Source organism: Nerophis ophidion, linkage group LG29, assembly GCF_033978795.1.
Source record: "Nerophis ophidion isolate RoL-2023_Sa linkage group LG29, RoL_Noph_v1.0, whole genome shotgun sequence".
In the NCBI taxonomy this organism is placed as follows: domain Eukaryota; kingdom Metazoa; phylum Chordata; class Actinopteri; order Syngnathiformes; family Syngnathidae; genus Nerophis; species Nerophis ophidion.
In genome coordinates this window covers 23,571,759-23,593,365 of record NC_084639.1, presented here as the reverse complement: position 1 = coordinate 23,593,365, position 21,607 = coordinate 23,571,759, and the positions used below count along the sequence as shown (strand labels likewise).

General features: G+C 42.1%; 1 long non-coding RNA gene across 1 annotated transcript in view; it reads left to right on the top strand.

Annotated features, from left to right (window-relative positions):
• The window catches only part of LOC133546241 (uncharacterized), a 60,283-nt gene that overhangs the window by 9,700 nt on the left and 28,976 nt on the right, over positions 1 to 21,607 (top strand). Inside the window, exon 2 of the long non-coding RNA XR_009805038.1 lies at positions 1,273 to 1,411. This is a non-coding gene — a long non-coding RNA (uncharacterized LOC133546241). The remainder of the gene's footprint in view (positions 1 to 1,272; positions 1,412 to 21,607) is intronic.

Here is a 21,607-nt window from a genome sequence, read left to right as displayed (position 1 = left end):
GGAGACTCCCGAAGTTTAGTGCCCTTCCCGAAAATCTCCCTGGGCAACCATTCCCCCGATTTCCACCCGGACAACAATATTGGGAGCGTGCCTTAAAGGCACTGCCTTTAGCGTTCTCTACAACATGTCGTCACATCCTCTTTTCCTCCATATAAACAGCGTGCTGGCCAAGTCACATAATATATGCGGCTTTCACACACACATACTTGGTCAACAGCCATACAGGTCACACTGAGGGTGGCCGTATAAACAACTTTAACACTTTTACAAATATGCGCCACACTGTGAACCCACACCAAACAAGAATGACAAAACACATTTCGGGAGAACACCTGCACCGTAACACAACAGAACAAATACCCAGGATCTGTTGCAGCACTAACTGTTTCGGAATGCTACAATATACACCCCCCGCTACCACCAAACCCCGCCCACCTAATTCCTATTTTATTTTCAAATTTATTAGCCTGCGGAAAAAGTTAATGTTGATATTTACCTCAGAAGGCTGCAAATAGAAAAGAGGCATTCATTTTTTAAAATATGTTTTATTTAATATACCACTGATGTTTTTTCGTTTGTTTTTTGAAAGTTGATTTTGCCCTATTACGTTATATAAGCTCTGCCTGTTCCATGGGAGGAAGCCCGAGTACCCAGAGGGAACCCAAGCAGTCACGGGGAGAACATGCAAACTCCACACAGAAAGATCCCGAGCCTGGGATTGAACCCAGGATTACTCAGGACCTTCGTATTGTGAGGCAGATGCACTAACCCCTGTACCACCGTGCTGCCCTATTTAAGCCTTGCTTGTTCAATATTCATTGCAAAACTTGTTTGGGTCCCTATTAAAAGGTTAATTTGTTCAACCTTGGCCCGCGGCTTTGTTCAGTTTTGAATTTTGGCCCACTCTGTATTTGAGTTTGACACCCTTGCTTTAAGGCAACACTTGCTTTGACCTTAAAAAGTAAAAATTTGAGGTCTGGTACAGTATTTGCAAAATGTTTATTTCCATGATGCATATGACATAACCTGATGGACCATTAAACCACAATGGGGCAAACAATAGGAACCTTATTCGAAAAATTTTGGAAAACCTGTTTTAAATGGTTCCAATGACTATATATTTTTAGAGAGATTTACAAATATGTTTAGTCATTATCTACAAACATATATTACATCAACGTGCACCAACATCTGAGCGCTACTGTTCGCTGCAAACCGAAAAAGACTACGTCTGTAAAAATACATGACCCACTTTGAATTTGCGTCTTCCAGGTTGCTTGGTCCTGGTCCAGGAGCGGCAACTCTCTTGAGTTAGCCTGAAACGCCGACGGCAACCAAAGAGCTGACGTGTGGTGGTCCCCCCCCCCCCCCCCCACACCCCTCCCTCTCTAAGGCAGCTGAACAACTCGAGGTGAGATCAATAGGCCATGCTCCTGTGGACTCACCCCCGAAGAGTTGTTGTTTACCGGGTGTTCCCGCTGCCACCAACGCACTCAGCGTGGGTCCGTTAATGCGCAATTAGGATTAAAAAGGAAACAAATATTTAACATCCCAAGCGTTTCAACCCATTAGATTAGCTTCAGCAGGAGGTTATTGATGGTTTCCAGGTTGAGTATGCTGTAATAATTGCAGAAAGAAAATCCTCATGCCACCCGGTGAGGAAAGATTTACCAATTTTCCTCATTAGAATTGGATAGACAAACGACATCCATGTAAACCACCTTGGGCTGGGTGATATGGCCTTTTTTTAATATCTCGATATTTTTAGGCCATGACGCGATACACGATATACATCTCGATATTTTGCCTTAGGCTTGAATGAACACTTGATGTATGTAATCACAGCAGTATGATGATTCTATGTGTCTACATTAAAACATTCTTCTTCATACTGCATTAATATATGCTATTTTTGAACTTTCATGCAGAGAGGGAAATCACAACTAAGTCCATTGACCAAAAGTGTATTTATTAAACATTTATTAAGCAGTGGCACAAACATTCATGTCATTTCCAAAACAAAAAGTGCAAGATTGTCAGAGGCATTTTAAAACAAGCTATTAGTGCACTTTTGTGCATGATGTCACTAGAGCTGGGCGATATGGCCTTTTTTTAAATATCTCAATATTTTTAGGCGGTATCGCGATACACGATATATATCTCGATATTTTACCTTAGCCTCGAATTAACACTGATACATATAATCACAGCAGTATCATGATTATATGTGTCTACATTAAAACATTCTTCTTCATACTGCATTAATATATGCTACTTTTAAACTTTCATGCAGAGAGGGAAATCACAAGTAAGTCAATTGACCAAAACTGTATTTACTAAACAGTTATTAGCAGGTGACTTTTCAAATGAGTCTACATTTTACCAGTAATGCTACTTTTGGTAGCAATGTTTGTGCCCCGCACTTGACCAATTAAAGTTGTCTATTCGACATATTCCCGCTTGAAGCCGAACCCCCTGCTGTTTTTCTTGGGAATTAATTCTTCCTTCATGAGCACCTCCTTTCTCTCGTATTACCACTCGCTACGGCTTCGCTAGCATCACAGCTAACGTTACCCAGTCTGCTACCTCTCTGCCCCGCGAGGGCGAATACCTATGTGACGTATGACGTGTGTAAGAAGGTGCGCTTACACTCTGTGAGGAGGAGAGACAAGAAAGAGTGGGAAAAGCCTCAGCTAAAAGCATTTGCCTGAGAACGTATACTCGAATATCACGACATAGTCATTTTCTATATCGCACAGAGACAACCCCGCGATATATCGCGTATATCGATATATCGCCCAGCTCCAGATGTCACTAAGATGACATATAAAAACAACACTAAATTAAAGTGCACTTTTTGTACAGAACGCCATTACAATAGTGTGAAACAAATAAAGTGCACTTTTGTGCATGATGTCACACAAGATATTTCAATAACTGTCAAATACAAATGAGCTGCATAATAGGAAATCAAACCGCTGTGTGGTAGGTTCCTGCGGACGTTATCTCCTTATGTTGTTCACTATTTTTTCATACGGTGTTGATGTGGAAATGGTTGCCTCGGCATTTTGTGTGTGGGGCACCGAACGGAGATGTTGACATGCGGAGTTTCAAGCTCTCTTCATTTTCTATTGATTAATTGATTGATACTTTTATTTTATTAGTAGATTGCACAGTACAGTACATATTCCGTACAATTGACCACTAAATGGTAACACCCAAATAAGTTTTGTTGGTGGGGCACGATGTTGACATGCGGAGTTTCAAGCTCTCTTCATTCCCTAGCATGTGACTTTTCAAATGATGCTACATATTAGCAGTAATGCTACTTTTTGTAGCAACGCTTCCGGCCCACACTTGACAAATTACGGTTGTCTGTTCGATATATTTCCCACTTGAAGCCAAACCACCGCCAGACGATGGACCCCCTGCTGTTTTTGTTGGGAAATAATTCTTCCTTCGTTTGTAACCAGATTCGCACTTTCTTTCGTAATACCGCTCGCACCACAGCTAACGTTACCCATGCTGCTACCTCTCTGCTCCGCGAGGGCGTATACGTATGTGACGTATATAAGAAGGTGCGCTCGTTTTAAGTCTGTGAGAAGGAGAGACAAGAAAGAGTGAGAAAAGCCTGTAGTGTAATGCCAGCAGCTAAAAGCAACTGTGTGAGAACGTATACTCAAATATCACAATATAGTCATTTTCTATATCGCACAGAGACAACCCCGCGATATATCGATATATCGCCCAGCTCCAGGTGTCACTAAGATGACATATCAAAACAACACTAAATTAAAGTGCACTTTTTGTACAGAACGCCACTACAATAGTTTGAAAAAAATAAAGTGCACTTTTGTTCATGATGTCACACAAGATATTTCAATAACTGTCAAATACAAATGAGCTGCATAATAGGAAATCAAACCGCTATGTGGTAGGTTCCTGCGGACGTTATCTCCTTATGTTGTTCACTATTTTTTCATACGGTGTTGATGTGGAAATGGTTGCCTCGGCATTTTGTTGGTGGGGCACGATGTTGACATGCGGCGTTTCAAGCTCTCTTCATTCTCTAGCATGTGACTTTTCAAATGATGCTACATATTAGCAGTAATGCTACTTTTTTTAGCAACGCTTCTGCCCCACACTTGACAAATTATGGTTGTCTGTTCCACATATTTCCCACTTGAAGCCAAACCACCGCCAGACGATGGACCCCCTGCTGTTTTTCTTGGGAAATAATTCTTCCTTCGTTTGTAACCAGATTCGCACTTTCTTTTGTATTACCGTTCGCACCACAGCTAACGTTACCCAAGTTGCTACCTCTCTGCTCCGCGAGGGCGTATACGTATCTGACGTATGTAAGAAGGTGCGCTTGTTTTAAGAAGGAGAGACAAGAAAGAGTGAGAAAAGCCTGTAGTGTAATGCCAGCAGCTAAAAGCAACTGCGTGAGAACGTATACTCGAATATCACGACATAGTCACTTTCTATATCGCACAGAGACAACCCCGCGATATAGCGCGTATATCGATATATCGCCCAGCTCCAGATGTCACTAAGATGACATATAAAAACAACACTAAATTAAAGTGCACTTTTTGTACAGAACGCCATTACAATAGTTTGAAACAAATAAAGTGCACTTTTGTGCATGATGTCACACAAGATATTCCAATAACTGTCAAATACAAATGAGCTGCATAATAGGAAATCAAACCGCTGTGTGGTAGGTTCCTGTGGACGTTATCTCCTTATGTTGTTCACTATTTTTTCATACGGTGTTGATGTGGAAATGGTTGCCTCGGCATTTTGTTGGTGGGGCACGATGTTGACATGCGGAGTTTCAAGCTCTCTTCATTCTCTAGCATGTGACTTTTCAAATGATGCTACATATTAGCAGTAATGCTACTTTTTATAGCAACGCTTCTGCCCCACACTTGACAAATTACGGTTGTCTGTCCGACATATTTCCCACTTGAAGCCAAACCACCGCCAGACGATGGACCCCCTGCTGTTTTTCTTGGGAAATAATTCTTCCTTCATTTGTTACCAAATTCGCACTTTCTTTCTCTCGTATTACCGCTCACACCACAGCTAACGTTACCCATGCTGCTACCTCTCTCCTCCGCGAGGGCGTATACGTATGTGACGTATATAAGAAGGTGCGCTTGTTTTAAGTCTGTGAGAAGGAGAGACAAGAAACAGTGAGAAAAGCCTGTAGTGTAATGCCAGCAGCTAAAAGCAACTGCGTGAGAACGTATACTCGAATATCACGACATAGTCACTTTCTATATCGCACAGAGACAACCCCGCGATATATCGCGTATATCGATATATCGCCCAGCTCCAGATGTCACTAAGATGACATATCAAAACAACACTAAATTAAAGTGCACTTTTTGTACAGAACGCTATTACAATATTTTGAAACAAATAAAGTGCACTTTTGTGCATGATGTCACACAAGATATTTCAATAACTGTCAAATACAAATGAGCTGCATAATAAGAACTCAAACCGCTATGTGGTAGGTTCCTGCGGACGTTATCTCCTTATGTTGTTAACTATTTTTTCATACGGTGTTGATGTGGAAATGGTTGGCTCGGCATTTTGTGTGTGGGGCACCGAACGGAGATGTTGACATGCAGAGTTTCAAGCACTCTTCATTCTCTAGCATGTAACTTTTCAGATGATGCTACATATTAGCAGTAATGCTACTTTTTGTAGCAACGCTTCTGCCCCACACTTGACAAATTACGGTTGTCTGTTCGACATATTTCCCACTTGAAGCCAAACCACCGCCAGACGATGGACCCCCTGCTGTTTTTCTTAGGAAATAATTCTTCTGTCGTTAGTAACCAGATTCGCACTTTCTTTCGTAATACCGCTCGCACCACAGCTAACGTTACCCATGCTGCTACCTCTCTGCTCCGCGAGGGCGTATACGTATGTGACGTATATAAGAAGGTGCGCTCGTTTAAGTCTGTGAGAAGGAGAGACAAGAAAGAGTGAGAAAAGCCTGTAGTGTAATGCCAGCAGCTAAAAGCAACTGTGTGAGAACGTATACTCGAATATCACAATATAGTAATTTTTTTATATCGCACAGAGACTAACCCATGATTTATCGAGTATATCGAAATATCACCCAGCCCTAATACCAAACATTTTATGGATTTTCTCAAGCTACCTAGCTGCGCTACATTTCCCAGTAGCTTGGCGATAGCTTCACTACTCTTGGAACAACTAGCGATTCCTGTAGCTTGGCTATTTCCAGACCCATGTAGCGAGGTAGCTTACATCAATGCTACAAAATGGACCGCAAGTCCAGGCCCCAAAAATTCAGAGACATTGCATTGACCTGAATAAATGAGAACATCCATACATACGTAGAAGGCTGGTGTTCATATGATGAGTCACAATGGGCTAAGGTTAAGGCAAAACGTTACAGACTTGCCAATTAGAGGCAAGATAAGGCGGGTCATCGAAACCATGAAGCAAAATCATAACAGTCAAGAATTCTTGTCAAATGACGACTTATGGCGTTTTTGGATTGATTGCAGCTTTTATTAGTAGATTGCACAGTACAGTACATATTCCGTACAATTAACCACTAAATGGTAAAACCCCAATAAGTTTTTCAACTTGTATAAGTCGGGGTCCACGTTAATCAATTCATGGTAAAAAGTAACGATGAGGGAGTTGCAAATGGCTCCTTTAAGTTGGTTGAGTGCTATGTATTGTGCACACTGTGATACAGTGGTGTAACGGTACACAAAAATTTCGGTTCGGTACGTACCTCGGTTCAGAGGTCACGGTTCGGTTCATTTTCGGTAGAGTAAGAAAACAACAAAATATAAATTTTTTGGTTCCACCAAAAATGTTTTTCTTTGTGGAATATTCGATGTGAAGTAATGGGAACCTTGGATAGGTCAATAATTCATAATAACATTGATTTTGATTCAATATTTTGTTTTGAGCAATGACAGTTTGAAAGGAAAAAAAAACAGCTTAGTTTTATTAGTCAACGTCGCAACTTTTTCTAAATTACATTTCGCATTTAAGCTTTATTATTTAACTTTTGTTTGTTTTTGTTTATTATAATAATACTTTTAGAATTTTCCGTGGGCTTTTAAAACATTAGCTGTGGGCCGCAATAGCTTCTGGGGCACACTTTGGACACCCCTGCTATAGATAATAAAAAATAAAATCTGATGAATCTATTGGTAAAAAGCAGAGCCAGCGTGTTTGTCATAACTCTCTTGCTCTCTCTGTCTCTGCTCCTCCCTCACGAGTGCACAATTTGTTTTGTTTTTAACCCCTTTTTCACCCTGAACGTACATTGAAAATACACGCAACCCTAACTTAAAAGGCCGGATATTTGAGGCATTTAAGAAACTCCACCCGGACAGCCCCGCAAAAGAGGACGTGCCCGGTGAAAAGAAGAGGTATGGTCAGTCTCTCGTCGCCCTGTCGCTGCTAGCATGCCATGTGTTGTTAAAGTTAAAGTACCAATGATTGTCACACACTAGGTGTGGCAAAATTATTCTGTGCATTTCACCCATCACCCTTGATCACCCCGTGGGAGGTGAGGGGAGCAGTGGGCAGCAGCGGTGGCGCGCCCGGGAATAATTTATGGTGATTTAACCCCCAATTCCAACCCTTAATACAGAGCGCCAAACAGGGAGGTAATGGGGGCCATTTTTATAGTCTTTGGTATGACTCAGCCGGGATTTGAACTCACGACCTACTGATCTCAGGGCGGACACTCTACCCACTAGTGCCTCGGTGTGCATTGTTTACACAACGTGCGGTACGCTACTTAATATGTCCGTGTGGAAACTCGTTCGGTACATCTCCGTACCAAAACGAAACCACCGTACCAAAACGGTTCAATACAAATACACGTACCGTTGCACCCCTACTGTGATACGTTTTTTCAAGCATCGGCTATTATATGTTCCCTGCGAGTAATTTGTTTCGTGTGTACATCTGGATTTGTAGCAGACAGGGTTTATTTTAAAGCACAGCTAAATGGTACTGTTATTTGCCCAAGGGGTCCCATGCACTTACGTCAAGCGATGATGTTTAGGTATTGTACATGATTGTATGTTGTATGTGTAAGACAATAAGCAGTGCAAAGTAGTCACAATTTACATGAGGGTGAATGTATTTTGTGAAATGTCGTAAAGATAATGTGAATGTAATTCGTATTTACCCTACACCAGGGGTAGGGAACCTATGGCTCTAGAGCCAGATGTGGCTCTTTTGATGACTACATATGGCTCTCAGATTAGCGCTTTTCTCTAGTGACTCAAAGCGCTTTACAAAGTGACACCCAATATCTAAGTTACATTTAAACCAGTGTGGGTGGCACTGGGGGCAGGTGTGTAAAGTGTCTTGCCCAAGGACACAACGGCAGTGACTAGGATGGCGGAAGCGGGAATCGAACCTGGAACCCTCAGGTTGCTAGCACAGCCACTCTCCTAACCGAGCTAAGCCGAGTAACTGTGTAATACTCTCCCATATCAGTAGGTTGCCGTCGGTAACTAATTGCTTTGTAGATGTGGTAAACAGCGGGAGGCAGGGTGCAGGTAAAAAGGTGTCTAATGCTTAAACCAGGGGTAGGGAACCTATGGCTCTAGAGCCAGATGACTGCATCTGGCTCTCAGATAAATCTTAGCTGATATTGCTTAACACGATAAGTAATGAATAATTCCGCCGGTAATCACAGTTTCAAAAATAACGTTGAAATTATAAAACATTCTCATGTATTTTAATCCAACCATCCGTTTTCTACCGCACCTGTTCAAGATGTCGCATTAATGGTAAGAAGTATTATATTTATTATTGGTTAACTTTTAGAATAACAATGTTGTTAAAAAGAATAAGAGACTTATTATACTGTACAAATGTTGGTCATACTTAAAAATGCACGAATTTAGTTGTATTCAGTGTTAAAAAATGTTATATGGCTCTTACGGAAATACATTTTGAAACATTTGGCTTTCATGGCTCTCTCAGCCAAAAAGGTTCCCGACCCCTGCCCTACACTATAGTTGTACAACCGGTAGCTTCCGAAGCACTCCGCAGAAGGACCGAGTGACAATACAAAACTGTGGTGCTCTGGACCCCAGCGCTGATACTCTGTCTGAGTCGCTATTCGAATCGGACGTGTAACACATTAGTTGTGATGTTAACCCGTTCGGGGCTAATTGTGCTACCGTAACTGTATACTCCACGGCGAGCAACCCTCCCGTTGGCTCCAAACAGAGACATTTTTTGTTATTTGGGTCCAAAATTGCTCTTTCAACATTCTGGGTTGCCTACCACTACGTTAGTGGAAAAGCGGCAAATGAGTGAAAGCGACGGAAACATTGCCATGGAGACGAGGGTTGTCTTACGTGCCTGGCTGCAGTTACACCGTGACACCTGTCCGTCAGTAATAACAGTCCCCGATAACCTGGACCAATGCAAACTGTTATTTTTTTTTTAATATTGTTTAATTTGCATTGCCTCACACGATGAACACTACATATATTTCTATGTGACGCCGGATAACACTCCAGGAGCCGCCGTGCTGCTGTAGGGAGGAAAAGCGGAACGACACACATTGCGGAAATAACTTTATTCTCCGTGCGTCGGATGAATACAAATATATTCCACAACCCCAAACATGTCTTTTTCAAAGCCTTAAGTGGAGAGAAAGGTTAGTGATGAGCAAAGACAATTCCAGGAAAAGTGGGAGATGCAATATTTCTTTGTTGAGCACAGCGGCACCCCGACATGTCTTATTAGCACAGAGAAAGTTGCGGTGCACAATTCTCATTTTGTTCATTTATATTTTGATTTTATTTTGTGTTGAAAATAAAAATAAGGACATTTAAAAATATATTTTTTAAGAAATCTTTTCTCGTGGCCCAGCCTCTCCCAGACACTGCGTCCAGTGGCCCTCAGGTAAATTGTAGGGGTGTAACGGTACGTGTATTTGTATTGTACCGTTTCAGTACGGGGTTTCAGTTCGGTGCGGAGGTGTACCGAACGAGTTTCCACATGGAAATATTAAGTAGCGTAAACACTACTCAAAATGCCGGACATTTGAGCCATTTAAGAAACTCCGCCCGGACAGCCCCGCAAAAGAGGACATGTCCGGTCAGTCTATCCTAGCCCGGTTGCTGCTAGCACCAGACAAATGTCCCCTTTTGCTAGCCTGCCAGCTGTGACCGGGCTAGGATAGACTGACCATACATCCTCTTTTCACCGGACACGTCCTCTTTCGCAGGGCTGTCAGGGTGGAGTTTCTTAAATGCCTCAAATGTCTGGCATTTTGAATTATGGTCGCGTGTATTAACAATGTACGTTCAGGGTTAAGAAGGAGTTCAAAACAAAACAAATTGCATGTACAGCAGCAGCATTTGTGAGGGAGGGGCAGAGACAGAGAGAGCGAGAGAGTTATAATAAACGCGCATGCGTCGTCAGACTCTGCTTTTTATCCATAGATTTATCAGATTTCATTTTTTATTATCTCTAGCAGGGGTGTCAAAAGTGTGCCCCGGAGGCCATTTGCGGCCCACAGCTAATGTTTTGAAGGCCCACGGCACATTCTAAAATTACTATTAAATGGGTTGTACTTGTATAGCGCTTTTCTACCTTCAAGGTACTCAAAGCGCTTTGACACTACTTCCACATTTACCCATTCACACACACATTCACACACTGATGGAGGGAGCTGCCATGCAAGGCGCTAACCAGCACCCATCAGGAGCAAGGGTGAAGTGTCTTGCTCAGGACACAACGAACGTGACGAGGTTGGTACTTGGTGGGAATTGAACCAGCGACCCCTCGGGTTGCACACGGCCACTCTCCCAATAAAAACGTAACAAAAGTGGAATAAAACAACTTGACGGTTAAATGTAATTTAGAAAAAGTTGCAATGCTGACTAATAAGGGAAAGCTGTTTTTTTTTTCAAGCTGCCATTGCTCAAAACATAATATTGAATCAAAATCAATGTTATTATGAATTATTGACTTATCCAAGCTTCCCATTACTTCACATCAAATATTTTTGGTGGATGATTTTTCAAATTTGGTAAATAAATAACCAAAAAAAAAATATATTTTGTTGTTTTCTTACTTTACCGAAAATGAACCGAACCGTGACCTCTGAACCGAGGTACGTACCGAACCGAATTTTTTGTGTACCGTTACACCCCTAGTAAATTGAGTTCGAGACCCCTGCTATAAAGTGTGTTTTATCTGATTTGTTGATTATTCAAACAACTTGATAGATTACTAAAACAATAGAGCTGCAGCCCTGCAATGTCAATGAGACCTCGTTGGAAAATGCAATTAGTATTACACAATTCTGGACTTGTGCACTACAAGTAGATACATCCCATGTTTCATGATAATATGACATAGCTCAGATCAGATAGAAATAGACCACAGAGCTGTATCCTCCTTTCTCTCCCAACAAGCTGACTAGGAAATGACAGTAATACTCCTCCAGCATCCTGGATTCTTATTACCGTGATGACCACTTCAATTGTAATGTCGCTCGTAAATCACACCTCACTCCGGTGTCAGGGTGACCCGGAGATTAAAGAGCTGATCTTTCAGCAAAGAGGACCTGAGGCTCGGTCTGGCGGCGGCGGAGGCTGGGTGGGTTCTCCTGCAAATGGTTGTCAAGTACTCTGCTGACATTACAGTGTAGCCACTAATGGTTTTCAATCCTTTTAATTGCATCGTCTATGATCTGAATTCATCCTCGTCACTCGAGCCACAATGGGATGGGTCCGGTTTTTCGCAACTATGCGTTGGACAAAATATCAATTTATCGAAACGTATCTTATACAGCAGTGTTTTTCAACCTTTTTTGAGCCAAGGCCCATTTTTTTTCATTGAAAAATTGCGAAAATATTAAAAAATTTAACTCAATGGCAGATATTGACAATAAAAAGTCGTTGTCGCAATATGACTTTAAAGAATAACCAAGCATGCATTCCAATAGCTCTTGTCTCAAAGTAGGTGTACTGCCACCACCCGTCACATCACGCCCTGACTTATTTTAAGTTTTTTGCTGTCTTCCTGTGTGTAGTGTTGTATAGTTCTTGTCTTGCGCTCCTATTTTGGTGGCTTTTTTTCTTTCTTGGTATTTTCCTGAAGCAGTTTTTTGTCTTCCTTGACCGCTATTCCCCACACCTGCTTTGTTTTAGCAACCAACAAAATTTCATATGTTTTTATCCTATTTCGTAGGGACATAGTTGATTGTCATGTCATGTTCGGATGTGGACGCTGTCTTTGCTCCACAGTAAGTCTTTGCAGTTGTCCAGCATTCTGTTTTTTTCTCCTTTGTAGCCAGTTGAGTTTTAGTTTCGTCCTGCATAGCCTTCCCTACAATGCCTTTTCTTAGGGGCACTCACCTTTTGTTTATTTTTGGTTTAATCATTAGACACATTTTTACCTGAACACTGCCTCCCGCTGTTTCCAACATCTACAAAGCAATTAGCTACCGGCTGCCACCTACTGACATGGAATCAATCAATCAATCAATCAATGTTTATTTATATAGCCCCAAATCACAAATGTCTCAAAGGACTGCACAAATCATTACGACTACAACATCCTCGGAAGAACCCACAAAAGGGCAAGGAAAACTCACACCCAGTGGGCAGGGAGAATTCACATCCAGTGGGACGCCAGTGACAATGCTGATTATGAGAAACCTTGGAGAGGACCTCAGATGTGGGCAACCCCCCCCCCCCCCCTCTAGGGGACCGAAAGCAATGGATGTCGAGCGGGTCTAACATGATACTGTGAAAGTTCAATCCATAGTGGCTCCAACACAGCCGCGAGAGTTCAGTTCAAAGCGGATCCAAGACAGCAGCGAGAGTCCCGTCCACAGGAGACCATCTCAAGCGGAGGCGGGTCAGCAGCGTAGAGATGTCCCCAATCGATACAGGCGAGCGGTCCATCCTGGGTCCCGACGAGCGGTCCATCCTGGGTCTCGACTCTGGACGTTATAAGAGTATAACGTGGTAAGTCTGCCAATCCCTAGACAGCACAGACACTCAACAACGGCACATTATTTGAAGACTATAATTACTGGTTTGCAAAAAATATTTTTAACCCAAATAGGTCAAATTAGATAATCTCCCGCAGCACACCAGACTGTATCTCACGGCACACTAGTGTGCCGCAGCACATTGGTTGAAAAACACTGAGCTAAAGAGACTCAATAACTCCACCGTGACATTTTGGTGAATTTACTGAGGAATTTGTGGAACTGAAACAATATAAAAATAATTCCAGTCTATGGTCATAATACTGACAAAGACACTCGTAAATGTGTGAGCATATTGGCTAATGCTAACAACGCTAGTGTCATTACATCAAGATAGCACGTACAAATATGCATGAAAACACTCCTCCAGACCTCAGACATGGGACGGTTTAGCAAGTATAAACAGTTCTAGTTGTATTGTAAAACTTACAAACTTTGCTTGGAGTGATAAATGAAGATTACGTACGAGTAAAAATGCTAGCGATGCCTACAAGACTGAACGGCTGGTTTAAAAAACAAAAAACAAAAAAAAATACTACCGGTAAATGGAAGGACACTGCAGCATCTTTCCCATTCTTGTTTTATGTAGAGCTTCAGTCGTTCAACAGTCCAGGGTCTCCGCTGTCGTATCTTACGCTTCAAAATGCGCCACACATTTTCGATTGGAGACAGGTCTGGACTGCAGGCGGGCCAGGAAAGTACCCGCACTCTTTTTTTACGAAGCCACGCTGTTGTAACACGTGCTGAATGTGGATTGGCATTGTCTTGCTGAAATAAGCAGGGGCGTCCATGAAAAAGACGGCTCTTAGATGGCAGCATATGTTGTTCCAAAACCTGTATGTACCTTTCAGCATTAATGGTGCCTTCACAGATGTGTAAGTTACCCATGCCTTGGGCACTAATGCACCCCCATACCATCACAGATGCTGGCTTTTGAACTTTGCGTCGATAACAGTCGGGATGGTTTGCTTCCCCTATTTCCAAAAACAATTTGAAATGTGGACTCGTCAGACCACGGAACACTTTTCCACTTTGCATCAGTCCATCTTAGATGATCTCGAGCCCAGAGAAGCCGGCAGCGTTTCTGGATGTTGTTGATAAATGGCTTTTGCTTTGCATAGTAGAGCTTTAACTTGCACTTACAGATGTAGCGACCAACTGTAGTTACTGACAGTGGTTTTCTGAAGTGTTCCTGAGCCCATGTGGTGATATCCTTTAGCGATTGATGTTGGTTTTTGATACAGTGCCGTCTGAGGGATCGAAGGTCACGGTCATTCAATGTTGGTTTCCGGAGTGATATATCCAGATTCTCTGAACCTTTTGATGATATTATGGACCGTAGATGTTGAAATTCCTAAGTTTCTTGCAATTGCAATTTGAGAATTGTTGTTCTAAAACTGTTTGACTATTTGCTCTCGCAGTTGTTTATCAGTTTGAACATCAAATATGTTGTCTTTGTAGCATATTCAACTGAATATGGGTTGAAAATTATTTGCAAATCATCGTATTCCGTTTATATTTACATCTAATACAATTTCCCAAATCATATGGAAACGGGGTTTGTATTTTTGTGTTTTCTCGGCACAGTCTTTAAGCGACAACTGTGTGCTACTACTTTTTTTCGCTGTTTGCTTTTCTTTCATCTTCCGCTTGTATTCATCATATATCTCCTTATTATTCTTGAAGAGGTGGGAGATCAAATTGCTCGTATTAAAGGAAGACGTCTTGGTTCCTCCTCGCGTAGGCAACTTGTTGCAGTCATTGCAAATGGCCAGTTTTTTATCCGTCAGACACCATCCATCCATCCATTTTCTACCGCTTATTCCCTTTTGGGTCGCGGGGGGCGCTGTTGCCTATCTCAGCTACAATAATCCCAAACCATAGACATGGTGTCGTTAATCAGTCATCGAGGGAGCTCGCTTGTTAGCCACGGCTACAGCACCGGCAACAACACACTCTTGTTGTTGTCATGCTGCGCTCGCGGCGGTTTGATGAGGTCATCAAGCGTCGCCAGTAAACCTCTCATGCTGCAGTCATCAACTCCTGTGTTGTGTGTGAGAGAGGGGAGGGTCTGCCGACTGGGAGACGCAACTGCTTCTCCCTAAGTCCATGTTTTACCAGATATGTACCGCTCCGTTCAACAGCGTTTTTAAAAAGTCATTAATTTTACTTTTTGAAACCCATCCATTTTCTACCGCTTATTCCCTTTGGGGTGGCGGGGGGCGCTGGTGCCTATCTCAGCTACAATCGGGCGGAAGGCGGAGCACACCCTGGACAAGTCGCCCTCTCATCGCAGACTTTTTGAAACCTATACGGATCATTTCCGATATTACATTTTAAAGCATTTATTGGCCGATAATATGGACATCTCTACTTTTTTGGTTTGTTTTTGAAAATATTTATCATGGCCGTCAGCAAAGAAAAATCCATAAATTAGCCGCAGGATTTAAAGGCCTACTGAAATGAGATTTTCTTATTTAAACGGGGATAGCAGGTCCATTCTATGTGTCATACTTGATCATTTCGCCATATTGCCATATTTTTGCTGAAATGATTTAGTAGAGAACATCCACGATAAAGTTTGCAACTTTCGGTGTTAAGAGAAAAGCCCTGCCTCTATGGGAAGTCGCAGACGATGACGTCACACGTGTGGGGGCTCCTCACATCCTCACATTGTTTTTAATGGGAGCCTCCAACAAAAAGTGCTATTCAGACCGAGAAAATGACGATTTCCCCATTAATTTGAGCGAGGATGAAAAATTTGTGTTTCAGGATATTGATAGAAAAAAAAACGCGATTGCATTGGGACGGATTCCGATGTTTTTAGAGACATTTACTAGGATAATTCTGGGAAATCCCTTATCTTTCTATTGTGTTGCTAGTGTTTTAGTGAGTTAAATAGTACCTGATAGTCGGAGGTGTACGTATACGGGTGTATTGATGCCAATGTCTCAGGGGAGTCGACGGCAGCTTTATGGACGGCAAAAGCTCAGCTTTTCTCCGGTAAGAAGCGACTTTTTACCACAATTTTCTCACCAAAAACCGCTGGTTGACATTCCGTGGTGATTCCTGTTTGCTTGACCGCTCCCTGATCCATAGTTAAGTTTCACCTCCAGGAATTTCAAACAAGGAATCACCGTGTGTTTGTGTGGCTAAAGGCTAAAGTTTCCCAACTCCATCTTTCTACTCTGACTTCTCCAATATTAATTGAACAAATTGCAAAAGATTCCGCAACACAAATCTCCAAAATACTGTGTAATTATGCCGTTAAAGCAGACGACTTTTAGCTCATATTTCCTTAAAACCCGTAACGTCTTGCGTACACGTCATCATTACACGTCGTTTTCAAGACGAAACTCCCGGGAAATTAAAAATTGCAATTTAGTCAACTAAAAAGGCCGTATTGGCATGTGTTGCAATGTTAATATTTCATCATTGATATATAAACTATCAAACTACCACAATTTTCTCACCAAAAACTGCTGGTTGACATTCCGTGGTGATTCCTGTTTGCTTGACCGCGCTCTGATCCATAGTTAAGTTTCACCTACAGGAATTTCAAACAAGGAATCACCGTGTGTTTGTGTGGCTAAAGGCTAAAGTTTCCCAACTCCATCTTTCTACTGTGACTTCTCCAATATTAATTGAACAAATTGCAAAAGATTCCGCAACACAGATCTCCAAAATACTGTGTAATTATGCCGTTAAAGCAGACGACTTTTAGCTGTGTGTGTGTGCAGCGCTCATATTTCCTTAAAACCCGTAACGTCTTGCGTACACGTCATCGTTACACGTCGTTTTCAAGACGAAACTCCCGGGAAATTAAAAATTGCAATTTAGTAAACTAAAAAGGCCGTATTGGCATGTGTTGCAATGTTAATATTTCATCATTGATATATAAACTATCAAACTACCACCATTTTCTCACCAAAAACTGCTGGTTGACATTTCGTGGTGATTCATGTTTGCTTGACCGCGCTCTGATCCATAGTTAAGTTTCACCTCCAGGAATTTCAAACAAGGAATCACCGTGTGTTTGTGTGGCTAAAGGCTAAAGCTTCCCAACTCCATCTTTCTACTGTGACTTCTCCAATATTAATTGAACAAATTGCAAAAGATTCCGCAACACAGATCTCCAAAATACTGTGTAATTATGCCGTTAAAGCAGACGACTTTTAGCTGTGTGTGTGTGCAGCGCTCATATTTCCTTAAAACCCGAAACGTCTTGCGTACACGTCATCATTCAATGTTTATTTTTATTTATATAGCCCCAAATCACAAATGTCTCAAAGGACTGCACAAATCATTGCAACTACGACGTCCTCGGAAGAACCCACAAAAAGGCAAGGAAAACTCACACCCAGTGGGCAGGGAGAATTCACATCCAGTGGGACGCCAGTGACAATGCTGACTATGAGAAACCTTGGAGAGGACCTCAGATGTGGGCAACCCCCCCTCTCTAGGGGACCGAAAGCAATGGATGTCGAGCGGGTCTAACATGATACTGTGAAAGTTCAATCCATAGTGGCTCCAACACAGCCGCGAGAGTTCAGTTCAAGCGGATCCAAGACAGCAGCGAGAGTCCCGTCCACAGGAAACCATCTCAAGCGGATCAGCAGCGTAGAGATGTCCCCAACCGATACAGGCGAGCGGTCCATCCTGGGTCCCGACGAGCGGTCCATTACACGTCGTTTTCAAGACGAAACTCCCGGGAAATTAAAAATTGCAATTTAGTAAACTAAAAAGGCCGTATTGGCATGTGTTGCAATGTTAATATTTCATCATTGATATATAAACTATCAGACTGGGTGGTGGGTTTCAGTAGGCCTTTAAAGCGTAGTGAAAAAAAGTAGCACGGCATTTACGATGTCTAATTTGTGCAAAGGATTAAAACAAAATCATGTTTTCTGACATATCAACTCACTCCCATAAAGCATTCTTCAGTTATTTTCACTCATATAAACGGGTCACCACTTAGAATTTCTGACTCAGGTGTGCCTACTGCAGGGGCCAGTGAGCGCCTACTGACCCTCCAATTAGGCTCGGGGGAAAGAAGAACCACACACTGGAAGTGTTCGTTAAGGGAGACGGATGAAGGTGGCCGAGGTCGAAGCTGGCGCCCCCTGCAGCGATGCACTAATTATTTTCCGCAATGTTCATTAGCCTGGGAGAAACGAGCGGTGACAACAGTCCTCTCAACCTACTTTGCTGCCTCTCCCAGGAACAAGTCTCACCCCCCCCCCCGCCCCCCTAAAACACTGTCTGGTTCTGGCTGGGGTCCAAGATGCCGCCGACACCCCTGTTAGGGAGGAGAACTGTCACCTGTTTGAAGCAGGAGAGGGCAGCTGACTCATTCGTAATGTGCGCCCTCAATTGAAGGCCACCACGGGGGCCCTCAGATGTCAGCAGGGACCAATCCAGGAGGCAATTTCAAAAAGTCGGGGGACCACCCTGCTCTCCTCATCAAGTATGCCACAGAGTGCGGAGCGTCGACAACAAGAATGGAATCAAAGAGAGGTTGAGTCGGGTTTTCACGGAAACAGCGACCTCCCCCACCTGCTCGGTGCTACCTTCCATCTCCCCAAAGCGGAAAGTTGTTTCCGGATAAGATTCCTAGTGTTCCTGTTGCTAGATTTTCTCAAGACTCACTTATCGTCCCCATGCAGACCCCTGCTTTGGGAGGTGTTTAACCCCCCCTGATCTCCCTCCTGGCCTTCTTAGACACTCAGCCCCCCCGGCTCAACGTGTCTGCTGCGACCTTTTACATCCACCTCGGCCCAAACGGTCCCGTGTGTGTCATTAGGGAGCAGATTTGTAGGTAAATGGCAGACAATCAAGGAGCAACTGTTAGGTTTATTATAGCCTGGGACAGTTCTTCTCAAATAGTGGGGGGTGCGATAACAAGGGGGGCCAATGTGACCATGACCTGCATTTATCAGTATCATACTTCTAACCCAGGGGTGTTCAAAGTGTGGCCCGGGGGCCATTTGTGGCCCACAGCTAATCGTTTACCGGCCCGCCACACATTCTGCAAAAATTGCAAAATTGATAGTATTGCAAAAAAAATAAAAATTAAAGGGGAACATTATCAGCAGACCTATGTAAGCGTCAATATATACCTTGATGGTGCAGAAAAAAGATCTATTTTTTTAACCGATTTCCGAACTCTAAATGGGTGAATTTTGGTGAATTAAACGCCTTTCTGTTTATCGCGCTGGAGGCGATGACGTCAGAATGTGACGTCGCCGAGGTAACACACCCACCATTTTCATTTTCAACACATTACCAACACCGGGTCTCAGCTCCGTTATTTTCCGTTTTTTTGACTATTTTTTGGAACCTTGGAGACATCATGCCTCGACGGTGTGTTGTCGGAGGGTGTAACAACACTAACAGGGAGGGATTCAAGTTGCACCACTGGCCCGAAGATGCCAAAGTGTCTGCCGCCAGACCCCCATTGAATGTGCCAGACTGTCTCCACATTTGACCGGCGATGCTAAGGCAGACATGGCACAGAGATGTATGGATAACCTGCAGATGCATTTGCAACGATAGTCAACGAAATCACAAAGGTGAGTTTTGTTGATGTTGACTGCCAGCTAATCGATGCTAACATGCTAGGCTAACCGATGCTAATGTGCTATTTACCGGCGGTGCTAAGGCAGACATGGCACAGAGATGTATGGATAACCTGCAGATGCATTTGCAACGATAGTCAACGAAATCACAAAGGTGAGTTTTGTTGATGTTGACTGCCAGCTAATCGATGCTAACATGCTACGCTAACCGATGCTAACATGCTATTTACCGGCGGTGCTAAAGCAGACATGGCACAGAGATGTATGGATAACATGCAAATGCATTTGCAACGATAGTCAACGAAATCACAAAGGTGAGTTTTGTTGATGTTGACTGCCAGCTAATCGATGCTAACATGCTACGCTAACCGATGCTAACATGCTATTTACCGGCGGTGCTAAAGCAGACATGGAACAAAGATGTATGGATAACCTGTAGATGCATTTGCAACTATATTACGTTTCCTTCCACCCACATTTAATGCGAAAAAAAACACTTACCAATCGACGGATTTAAGTTGCTCCAGTGTCAAAAGATGCGAAAGTCCTGATCGTTTGGTCCGCACATTTTACCGGCGATGCTAACGCAGCTATTCGGCCATGCTATGGCTATGAATAGCGTCAATAGCTATTCGCTCAATAGCTTCAGTTTCTTCTTCAATATTTTCATACTCCAACCATCTGTTTCAATACATGCGTAATCTGTTGAATCGCTTAAGTCGCTGAAATCCGAGTTTGAATCCGAGCTAATGTCACTATATCTTGCTGTGGTATTCCCATTGTTTGTTTACATTGGCAGCACTGTGTGACGTCACAGGGAAATGGCCAGTGTCTTCGCAGAGAGCGAAAATAAGGCACTTTAAAGCTTTATTTAGGGATATTCCGAGACCGGTAAAATTTTGAAAAAACTTCAAAAAATACAACAAGCCACTGGGAACTGATTTTTATTGTTTTTAACCCTTTTGAAATTGTGATAATGTTCCCCTTTAAAAAGTGGAATGAGATCAAATCTAATGAGAAAAAGTGACAATGTTGACACAAAGCTGCCTGGCAAGCAGTTGTTTTTTTTCCCTTTTGTCTTTATTTTCTTTTTTATCCATTGCTCAAAAAAAACCAAATGGACAAAAAAATCTATGTTATAATGAATTATTACTTAAAAATTATCACATTAAAAAGTTTTATGTGGAAAAAATATTGCATATGTTGTGTGGTTGCCATATAAAAACATCAAAGTTTTGACAACAGAGCATAAAACAAACAAAATAATAGTTCAAAAACTTAAAATCGACAGATATATCGGAAGTTGATCTTGAAATTTAAGTGTTAAAAGTAAAAAAAAAAAAGTAATAAAAATGCATCACTTTATGAGTGGGGAACCTTTTGTATCTCAAATATATTTAGTAGGATTTTATTTAACTTTTCACTGCGATTACTCAAAAATATTAAATAATTAAAATCAATGGTGTCCTGTATTATTGATCTTTGAGGGCTTTAATTGCTAAATTCCTGAAGGAATCAATAAAGTACTATCCATCTATCTAAATACTGCATATTTCAGTTTTTCTATAGAAAACTAAATTGTCTTTGACCGAAAAGGCATAAAACCGTTTTTGTTTTACTTTATAGCAACCTCAAGTTGATATAGAGATTTACTGTAAGCATTAAATAAAAAATAATAATGATAATTTGACTTATTTTTAACATTTTAGTGACTGAGACCCTCTATGCTCCCCAGGAGCCCTAAGAATTAGAAAAAAAAATCCATATATTTTGTTATGGTTTGAAATTGAAAAATATCAAAATGGCCCCCGCATGCCTAAATTTTTCCGTGTGCGGCCCTATGTGGAATAAGCTTGGACACCCCAGTTCTGAACCCACTTCAAAAAGCTGTGCGCTACAAAATGTGCTCAATATAGCTATTAGCACATATTGTTTTATTCGTGTTTGTTTAGTTAGTTAAAGTATTTTGTAG